General features: G+C 43.6%; 1 long non-coding RNA gene across 1 annotated transcript; it reads right to left on the bottom strand.

The window, feature by feature from the left end:
• Positions 1–143: 143 nt before the first annotated feature.
• LOC125482105 lies at positions 144–9,092 on the bottom strand. Its single transcript, XR_007261549.1, has 3 exons — positions 8,499–9,092; positions 2,837–2,917; positions 144–338 (listed from the first exon to the last, which is right to left on the bottom strand). It is a non-coding gene; the product is annotated as an uncharacterized LOC125482105 (long non-coding RNA).
• Between the last annotated feature and the right edge of the window lie 1,401 nt (positions 9,093–10,493).

The following is a 10,493-nucleotide window of genomic DNA, read 5'->3' as shown; positions in this document are numbered from 1 at the left end:
TGTTAACTCTGTTTTTCCCTTCACAGATGCTGCCAGACCTGCTGAGCTTTTCCAGCAACTTTGTTTTTGTTCCCGATTTACAGCATCCGCAATTCTTTCGGTTTTTACTTATGTGATTGGAGGAGCAGCTATTCCTCATTCCTTTCTACTCTATTTCAGACCCGCAATGATTAGCCACAGCTCTCCCCCATGTTCCCCTGACCCTGCACATGTACAACACTACTGCTGGGGCACAGGAGACAAGGGATAAAGGACGGAGACGTACCCAGAACTGATATGAAGCTGTTTTTGTCAAACAAAATCCAAAGGCCAAATCCCAACATCACTCCACCGAGAAACTGCAACAGAAAAGAAACAAAGTTCAGTAATTTTCCTAAAACATTGTCACTTTAGTTAAGCAGTCTGGCTCAGCTGCAGAATTGTGTAACAGAAGTCAATTGACTTGGAGTGGCAGATATTTAAGGTTATAGTTTAGAAGACACAGAACTTTCCAATCTGACTTTCTATATTGCTACCAAAATTACCTCACATTTATCCACATTATACTGCATCTGCCAGGCATTTACCCACTCACCCAGCCTGTCAAAAATCACACTGAAGCATCTCTTCAGAGATGCCCCTCCTCACAGCATCCCCCCCCACCCAGCTTCTGGCCATCTGCAAAGTTCGAGATATTACATTTAGTTCCCTCAGCTAAGTCACAAAACGCTCCCAAAATGCTCACACTTACACCTTAGTTTCAGAACAAACTATTATGCATTCAAACTTCATGTAAAGCTCCATCATATTATGATCACTATATCCCAAAGGTTCCTTCACACAAGGTCATTATAGTAATTAGCCTATTCTCATTTTACAACACCAAATTTAGAAAAGCCAGATTCCTCCCCGAATCCTCAACCTACTGTTCCAGAAACAAATCTCATTCACACTACAGTAATTCGTCCTACAGATCAATAACGTTGATTTGGTTAAGCCAGTCTATATGCAAATCAGTGCAGCTCCAATAGCACTTAATACCATCCAGGACAAAGCAGGCCCCACTTGATTGGCACCACATCCACAAGCATCCACTCCCTCCACCACCGACATTCAGTACACACTGCTGCTACTATCTCCAAGACGCACTGCAGAAATTCACCAAAGATCCTCAGGCAGCACCTTCCAAACCCACAACCACTTCCATCTAGAAGGGCAAGAGCAACAGGTACATGGGAACACCGCCCCCTGCAAGTTCCCCTCTAAGCCACTCACCATCCTGACTTGGGAATATAATCACTGTTCCATCACTGTTGCTGGGTCTAAATCCTGAAATTGCCTCCCTCAGGGTACTGGGGCAAATGTGCTGCAGTGGTTCAAAAATGCCACCATCATCCCAAAGGCAACTAGGGACAGAGTAATAAATACTGGGCAGCTAACAAATCCCACATCCCACATCCCACAAATAAATAATTTTTATTAAAAATTGAAGTCATCCATTTTTTTAAATTCGTTCAAGAGATGAGGATGTTGCTGACTAGGCAGCATTTATTGCCCATCCCTATTTGCCCAGAGGGCAGTTAAGAGTCAACCGCATTGCTGTGGGTCTAGGGTCACATGTAGGCCAGACCAGGTAAGGACGACAGTTTCCTTCCCTAAAGGACATTAGTGATCCAGGTGGGTTTTTCCAACAATTGGCAATGGATTCATGGTCATCATTAGATTCTTAATTCCAGATATTTATTGAATTCAAATGCCTCCATCTGCCGTGGCAGGATTCAAACCTGGATCCCCAGAACATCATCTGAGTCTCTGGATTAACAGTCCACTGATAATACCACTAGACTATTGCCTCCCCTATGCATCATTACTGCATAAACTAATTACATGCGTTTTTAATTCCCTGGTTTATAGAGTGCCCAACATTAGTGTCCTGAACAATATTCTCCATTCCGAACCTTGCCACTGCTTTGTCTGTCTTCTGTTTTTACTGATTGCTCTTTTACTTGCTGCGATTAGTTTTGATTGCCTCAAATCCAAGCACCTTCTTTGGTTCCCATCCTTTTGCCAAATTATTGTAAACCCTGTACAAGAGCTGAGGAAATCTCCCTTCGAGGATGTTACTCCTGCTCCAACCATCCTGTAGTGCTCCCGTCTGTCCCAGGACAGGTACCGATGCCTCTGGAATCCGATCAGCCCCTTCCCACACATGTTCTCCAGCCACATGTTCTCCAATTTCTATGCTCCTGGCACGTGGGACTCGGAATAAAAAAATTACTACTTTACAGATGCTGTTTTTTTAATCCAATTCCTGTTTTCAGGACCTCATCCCCCTCTTACCCAAGTCATTGGTACTGACATGGACCATGACCTCTGGCTGTTCACCCTCCAACAGAAAAACATCCTGCAGCCGATCTGTGGTATATTTTACCCTGATATCAGGCAGGCAACATCACCCTGGAGTTATGCTTCAATTTACAAAAACACCCTTCTGTTTTCCTAAATAACAAATTCCCGATCACTACTGGTCTTCCATTCTTCCTCCTCCTGGGTTGTGCAGCTGAACTCCCCATGGCACCTCAGACCTGGCTCAGAGTACACTCACCCTCACCAGTGTCCAACGTGAGAAATCCATCTACAGGCAGGATCTCCTTAGGGGACTCCATCAGACATTCCCAGGACAGGGACATTACAGGGTTAGATACAGAGTAAAGCTCCCTCTACACTGTCCACATCAAACATTCCCAGGACAGGGACAGTTTGGAATTAGATATAGAGTAAAGCTCCCTCTGCATATCCCCATCAAAACACTCCGAAGACAAGGACAGCACAGGGATGGTTACAAAATTATACTTACAAAAAAAATCAGGTTGAAAACAAACAGAAAGTATTTTGTAACAACGATACAGCCTTTTGACGCCATATTCGATCTGGTCACCTACAAAATAAGCAAATATCAAAGAGTTAGAAGATTTGGTGAAGGTAGCACTCAGGAAATATCATAACAGGTAGGGCACAGGGTGGGGACAAGAACAGGAAAAGGTGGAATGTGATATCAGGGAGACATGAAAGAGACAGAGCAAAAAAAGAGAGGGAGGCATATACAGGGGATGAAGGCAGAAAGAGGGAGGGAGGGTGGTGGAATAGAAAGACAGAGAGAGATACAGAGTGTATGAGGGGTGGGGAAATAAGTGTTGTTTTCGAGTCTGCACCTGGGAGGCACCAGACTGCTGTCGGGTAACTGGCTGGTGACAGGGACGAGGACGTGTAGATTCAAATATGTGCAGCCTGGGACAGGGATCAGGATTAGATGCTTGGGGGTGGGGGTGGTGGTTGTTTGCAGGGCAAGGGCATGAGAGTCCAATGTGTATTTCATGCGAATTAGAAACGTCACTTTTTGACTTCAATAATCTCAAATATTTGTATTTTAGGGCTCAAGGCTGATTGGTGCAAAGATGAAGTATCAAGGCCACATTCAATAAACAGCTTTACCTCCAATGCTCACACACACACACACACACACACACACAGTGTCAGATCATCATGGCTCAAATTGCACTGCCATCTTCAACTGAAAGTCTAGTATGACCTATCACAGGTGGACACCATGGGTCAGTGCTACATTGCCCGACGGGAGTGGGGAGTGGGGAGTGGGGAGTGGGGAGTGGGGAGGCTGCCCAAGGGTCAGCATCTTCCCAATGTACATTAATCTGATGTCTTTCTAACTCTGACAAGTGGTCAGAAAAGATCACACCACTGCTCTGGTAAATATTTAACCTCCGTCAACAACCGTGAAATGCAGATTTTCTGGTCATTATCACATTGGTGTGATTTCACTGAGCATAAATCAACAGCTAAATTTCTTCTATTTAAACAATTACTAGACTTTAAAAGTTCTTAATTGGCTACAAAGTGGCAATACAGCATCCCAAAGTTTGACATAAAAACACAAAGTGCTGGCACAGCAGGTCTGGCAGCATCTGTGGATAGAAAGACAGAGTTAATACTTTGAATCTGATATGACATTTCTGCATAACAACATCTCCTGAGACAGTCAGAACTGCTGACTTGCTCTAACACTTTGTTTTTTCTTTCAGATTTCCAGCATCCACAGTATCTCACTCTTAATCCAAGTTTGAGAAAGTTGCCAACTTTCTTTGGAGGTTAGGGTAAGGAGTTTCCAGACATATTGGTCAAAGGGTCTAGGCCCGAAACGTCAGCCTCTCTGCTCCTATGATGCTGCTTGGCCTGCTGTGTTCATCCAGCCCTGCACCTTGTTATCTCGGATTCTCCAGCATCTGCAGTTCCTACTATCTCTGAGAGACAGCTTAGTTTGTTTTTACTAATCTGGTAATAAAATGACAGTAATTGGACTCCTCCCAATGAACTGCAGAGTGGAAACAGGTTGTTTCTGCCAGTGAAGGAAATGGACATATTTTCTAATCAGACTGTTCAGGAGATGTTACTATATACTTCTGGAGCAGGTGAGACTTGAACCAAGGTCTCCTGGCTCAGAGACAAGGACACTACCATTTTGCCACAAGAGCCCTCATGGACAAAATGGATACAGGTCAGCACCTGTGTTTGTGACAGTTGGGTATAAACCAGACTGTGCTTACCCCTGACAATCCTTCATTAGTTGAAAGACTGAAGAAAGGGCCAAAATACCAGTTCAACTGTAAGATCAGCAGCAGTGCTGCCAAAGACTGAAGAGAGGGTAGGAGAAAGGGAAGTGGACTTGAAAGGAAAAAAATTTACTGGATTGACGGGCAAGTGCAGGGGAATGGAATGAATTGGATCGCTGTATGAAAGGTCCAGCATGTACAATGGGCTGAATGGCCTCCATTATGGAATTGTGATGAGAGGACAGATCATTCCTTAACATGCTTAGATGCAAAGACAGGAATTTTATTTTTGGAGGTTTTTCAGATACAGTGATAGTTTTTGTAAAGAGCTCTGATTAAATATAGATTGCACAAGACTGTCAACCAGTACTGTTTAACGTTTGGTTAATGTTTGAATAACAGGTTATGATCTTTATACAAACTCTGTATTTTTACATTTGCATCATGATTTAGGACAGATTACAGTTGGAATATTGCAGAAGTTTCCCCAACTGTAACTTTCCCAGAAACTGATACTCAGCATGGCACGCTCATCACATTCTTACAAAATAAAATACAGAAATGGGATTCCTTCACTTGTTCCAGCTGGGGATGTTCCAGTTTACTGAAATTTCTGCAAGCTGACATACTGACCTCGCAGCTGCCTGTTGGCAATGAACAGCCAGCTCTCAACCACTCACTCTTCTTACAAATATTCTGTCTCGAATCAGCCACACTCAGAAAACAGAAGACCACACAGTACAATGCCCACAGCATCTACGGAGGGGCGGACACTATCATTAGTTTCAAAAAAAAGTCAAACAAACCAGAAGCAGTGGTAGGCCACTCGGACCTTCAAGCCTCTTCTACCACATCACGGCTGATCTGACCCTGATCTTAACTCCCCCTTCCCGCCTTATGTCCACCCCCAAAACAATCGACTCTCTCAACCAAAAACCAAGCACTGCCTTGAATACTTTCAAAGACCCAGCCTCCAGCACTCCTCAGGAGAATAGAATTCCAAAAGCTATAAGCCCCCGGAGAAGAAAATCCTACTCATCCTCAATGGGAGATTCTTATTCGGAAATGGGCTCCATAATTCGACGTTCAGGAACAAACAGTGAATTTTCTCTGAACATGGTGGAGGCACTGACATGCCTCAGTTTGAAACTCCATTACCAAGTAAACAGTGAGGGAAGAGAGTTTACAAACTGGAAACCCCCAGATTATTAGCCCTCACAACCCCAATAGTTTCCCATTCCTTCTCAGCACAGCCAAATAAAAAATACTGCACCTTCAGGAGCTGTCTCTCCCACCCCACCCCCCACCCCCGCAGTGAGGGTCAGCACCTTCAGGAGCTTAGGGTAATTTGAGTCACAGGAAGGGCAGTGCTAACTAGGGTAAGGCAGGGGCATTGGGGTTTGTCATTATAGACAGGTGGCACCTCCATTTCTGTACAGTCATTTAATCATGTAATTCTTCCCCAACTCCGTCATCCTTACTATGCTCAACCACTCAGGCCCCACTCTGCTCTCTCTCACAGGTAACCCAGTACTCTGTGCTCTGACACCAAGCTGCAGATTCACCTGGTTCACAGACAGAAATGGCAGTCAGTGAGGACAGGAGCTTGCACACTTTACACAAGTTAGGAGATTCCACTCACACAGTGCTGATAGAGGACTCAGTCAGTGGAAGTTAATATTCAGTGTGAGTATGGGTCCAGATGACAAGATAAGTCCCAATATGCTCCAACTGGCAGCTTATTAAAATCCAACTTTGGCATTGTTTTAACTGAAGCTTCTTGATTCTCTTCAAATTTTTTTATTCTTTTGCCTGTCACTCAGTCTAGGTGCCATGGAGTTTATAATGTACAAATAGCTAACTCTGGACAACTAACTCTGTTCAAAACAAAATCAGAAAGGGAGTGGGTGGCTGAGGGGATCAGGGTCAGATTGTCAGAAGGAATCATTTCCTGCTTCCTTCAATTTTCTCTCTGCCCGCCGTCCCCAAGTCATAAGGGTCATACTCAGCCCCTCACTATATTCCTTATACACACACGACTGTGCGGCCAAATTGAGCTCTAACTCCATTCACAAATTTGATGATGACTCCACCGTAGCAGGTCAGATCCTACACAATGATGAGACAGAATACAGGAAAGAGATCGACAGCTTAGCAGCATGGTATAAAGACAACAATCTCTCCCTCAACATCAGCAAAATGAAGGTGCTGGTCATCAACTTTAGGAAGTGAAGTGGAGAACATGCCTCTGTCTGTATCAATGGTGCTGGGGTGGAGATGTTTGAGAGCTTCAAGTTCGTGGGAGTAAATATCACCAACAGTCTGTCCTGGTCCATCCACATCAATGTGACAGGTAGGAAAGCACAACAATGTCCCTACTTCCTCAGAAGGCTAAAGGAAATTCAGCATGTCCACAGTGACACTTACCAACTCTTGTAAATGCACCATAGAAAGCATCCTATCCAGATCTATCACAGCCTGGTATGGCAACTGCTCTGCCCAAGACCACAAGAAATTACAGAGAGTTGTGAACACAGCCCAGTCCATCACAAAAACCAGCCTTCCTTCCACTGACTCTGTCTACACTTCCTACTGCCTCAGGAAAGCAGCCAACATCAAAGACCCCTCCCATTCCAGTTACACTCTCGTTCACCCTCTTCCATCGGGCAGAAGATACAAACGTTTGAAAACATGTAGCAAGAGATTTAAGGCTTCTTTTCTGCTGTTATCAGACTTATTGACGAACCGCTCAAATGCTAATTCTGATATTTCTCTGCACCTTCTCTGTAGCTGTAACACTATATTCTACATTCTGTTCTATTACCCTGATGTACTTATGGAAGGTATGATTTGTCTGGATAGCACACAAAACAATACTTTTCACCAGATCTCAGTACACGTGGCAACAATAAATCAAATCAAATGAAGTCCTTCTTAACCTCTCTCCTCACTCCCTCCTTCCCTACCAACCCCAACCACTTTTGTGCGCTCTCTCTCTCTCTCTCTCTGTCTCCAAGGACTGGAGATCACTGAGCCAAGAAACACTCACTGGAAGTTCCAGTGCAGTTGCATATTTCTGATCCCCCAATACCAGGGCAGTCATTAAACTTCACGTTGTGAAACAGAGACATCAAATCAAAACTTTCTATTGGAGGCATAAGGAAACAGACTTTAGCCTCAATAAACTCTAAGTATCAGTGCAGCTGTACAGTGATCTCAGTCTGAATGTACATAATGGCAGGTTCCCGCATATATTAATGAGCTCATGTGTGAAAAGGTGCTTTTTCCACAGATTCTGTGGCAGATATTTTTCTCACAGCTGTACAACAGACAGAAAAATGTGCACAACACACTCAAACATTAGGGTTCAAACATGCAGACGGCCAGATGACCCACTCTGACAGGTGCCACATGCTATCACCAAGTTATATCAACAGGAAACAGTATAGGTACTCACAAAAACATGAAGAGAGAAACCATCTGCTCTTTAAGACGGAACTGTCCTCTAGATTAAAACAAGCAAAACTGCCCTATTTCGGGGAAATTTCTGGGTGAAGTTTTCAACAACATTTTTGATCAGGTGTCACTGACAGGGATCAAACTAAAGCAAAATAGTAAGAGGCAGGATAAGGCACAAAATAAATCAACAAGGAGTAAGAGCACAGGCAACATTTCACCCCGTTTTTACAATAAATTCAAACTAAGCATCAGCACTCCGTGACATTATTAATCTTAAACTGCAACCAGCACTCCACAGAACTTCTCTCTTAATTCTCATTTCCACTCATACCCTCTGAGGCTCTTCTCTGACTCTTCACTGTGTTCAAATGGGCTCAACCCACCATCTGCAAACCTCAATATTTAATCTTATCAAATCTTAACAAAGGTACTTACTGCTGTTAACTTCCTCAATGACTTTTCTGACAATATCTTTCCACCTTTGAGACATCCTGTCTGGTGGCAATGACGTCTTCCATTTAAAAAAAAACATTCTTAAAATACACGCCCCTCAGCCCATTGACGAGTGAAACTCCTGCACCAGGGCCTTCATCACTCTCCTTGGAGCAGTCCCATTGCACACTGGTGGACGGCTCTGTCAGTGACTTTTAACTTAGAGCTTTAAACTTTAATTATCTGCAGAGCTTTTCATGAGATCCCTCTTGTACATATATGCAGGAAACTGCATTCAGGAGGCAGAGTTGCAAATACAGTAAATTCTCTGTATCCACAAAAATCACAAATTCACCTAACCACCACAAAAAATAAGCAACAACAATCAACATCCACGGGCAAAATTTCTGATCAGCGATTTTCAACCTTTAAACAATAATTTCATCAATCACAGGGGTACACAGGAATAACTGTACATGCTCTATCACTGCAGCAAAAGCTTTGAAACACCAAATCTGCAGGAGTGTGTAATTACACTGTGACAGGTTTAAATGGATAGTTACAATACAACATTGACAAAGTAACTTACAATGGAAACATAAAAATATGGAAGACTGACATTAAACTGAGATCTTAACTGCATTGATTTGATTTCATCTAGTTAGTCCGCTCCTACTATCATAGAATTCCTATCATGTGGAAGCAGGCCATTCAGCCAATCGAGTCTATGCTGTCCTTCTGAAACAAAGAAGATGCAAACTCCACACAGACAGAGGCTGGAATTGAACCCAGATCCCTAGAGCTGAGAGGCAGAAGTGCTAACCATTGAGCCACCATGCCACCCCTATCTACCACTTCACCTGGAGATGATACTTAGGTTGAAATCTCAGTGTTAAACACCAGAGAGCATCAACTGTTCAAAATATTAAATATTGGAACAGAGATCCTGATAATGGACAATGAAAGTAAATCACTGCTGAAGAATAATTAACTAACAATGCCTGTGGAGTTGAATGAAAATAAGCTTAGAGGACTGAGCATAAAGGCTAGAGCAGTCTTGCCTAGACTACTAAAGTGGAGAGGTGCAGACCGAGCAGACCCTGGTCCTACTTTCAGTCAGCAAGTCATTGTTCCAGTGCAGGCACGATATTCAACCCCGAAAGCATCACAGTCAAGGTAAGCACTGTCCCCATCCAGTCACTGGTGAATGCCCCACCTAACACGAAGCACTGAAATGATAAACACCACAGATTCTTGGAAATGTTAGCCAGCAGTAAAATAGTTCCCAACTATCAACTGAAATAATGAGAACAATTTCCCAAACCACAGCATTTCTGTTCAGTAAAGAAAACTTTAGAACTGAAACATTTTGAAACTCTGCTTGGTGTTGTATATATATAATGAAACACAGATCCTGATTGTAATTTTGGCACCCAGTAAACTGCAGGAATTCATCATGATCCTCACCAGTACTACTGTCACAGAGCCATATAAAATGCAACTTTTGTACATTGCCAACAACAACTTGCCTTCAATTATCTGACTTACAGGAATAAAGACTTGCATTTACATAGCACCTTACACAACCACCAGGCCTCCCAAGGCATATTATTTAAGTGTTGGAACTGTGCTGATGTCAAAATGCACCAGGTCAATTTGCGCAGAGCAAGCTCCCACAAGCAGCAATATGATCAAGGCAAAGCATTAGGTTTTTATGAGGCCGACTGAGGGACAAACATTGGCTCTGGCACAGCATGGAGAAGCTCCCTGTTGGTTTTCAACATCATAGCCCAGACACCACGGCCAGTTTCAGTTTAAAATCTCATCTCAGTGCGGCGCTGACCCTCCGACAGCACGGTGCTCTCCTACTTCTCATGGTCTCTCCCTCACCCTATCACACCATCCTGCCCTATCGACCTCCCTCCCACCTTCCCCCGCCTACCCCTCCACCTCGCACTCACTCTCTCTCTCTCACACCCCTCCTCCCCACCCCCACAT

Source organism: Rhincodon typus, unplaced genomic scaffold (assembly GCF_021869965.1).
Source record: "Rhincodon typus isolate 14 unplaced genomic scaffold, sRhiTyp1.1 hic_rhity00005972, whole genome shotgun sequence".
NCBI classification, from domain to species: domain Eukaryota; kingdom Metazoa; phylum Chordata; class Chondrichthyes; order Orectolobiformes; family Rhincodontidae; genus Rhincodon; species Rhincodon typus.
This window is presented reverse-complemented; position numbering and strand designations above follow the sequence as displayed.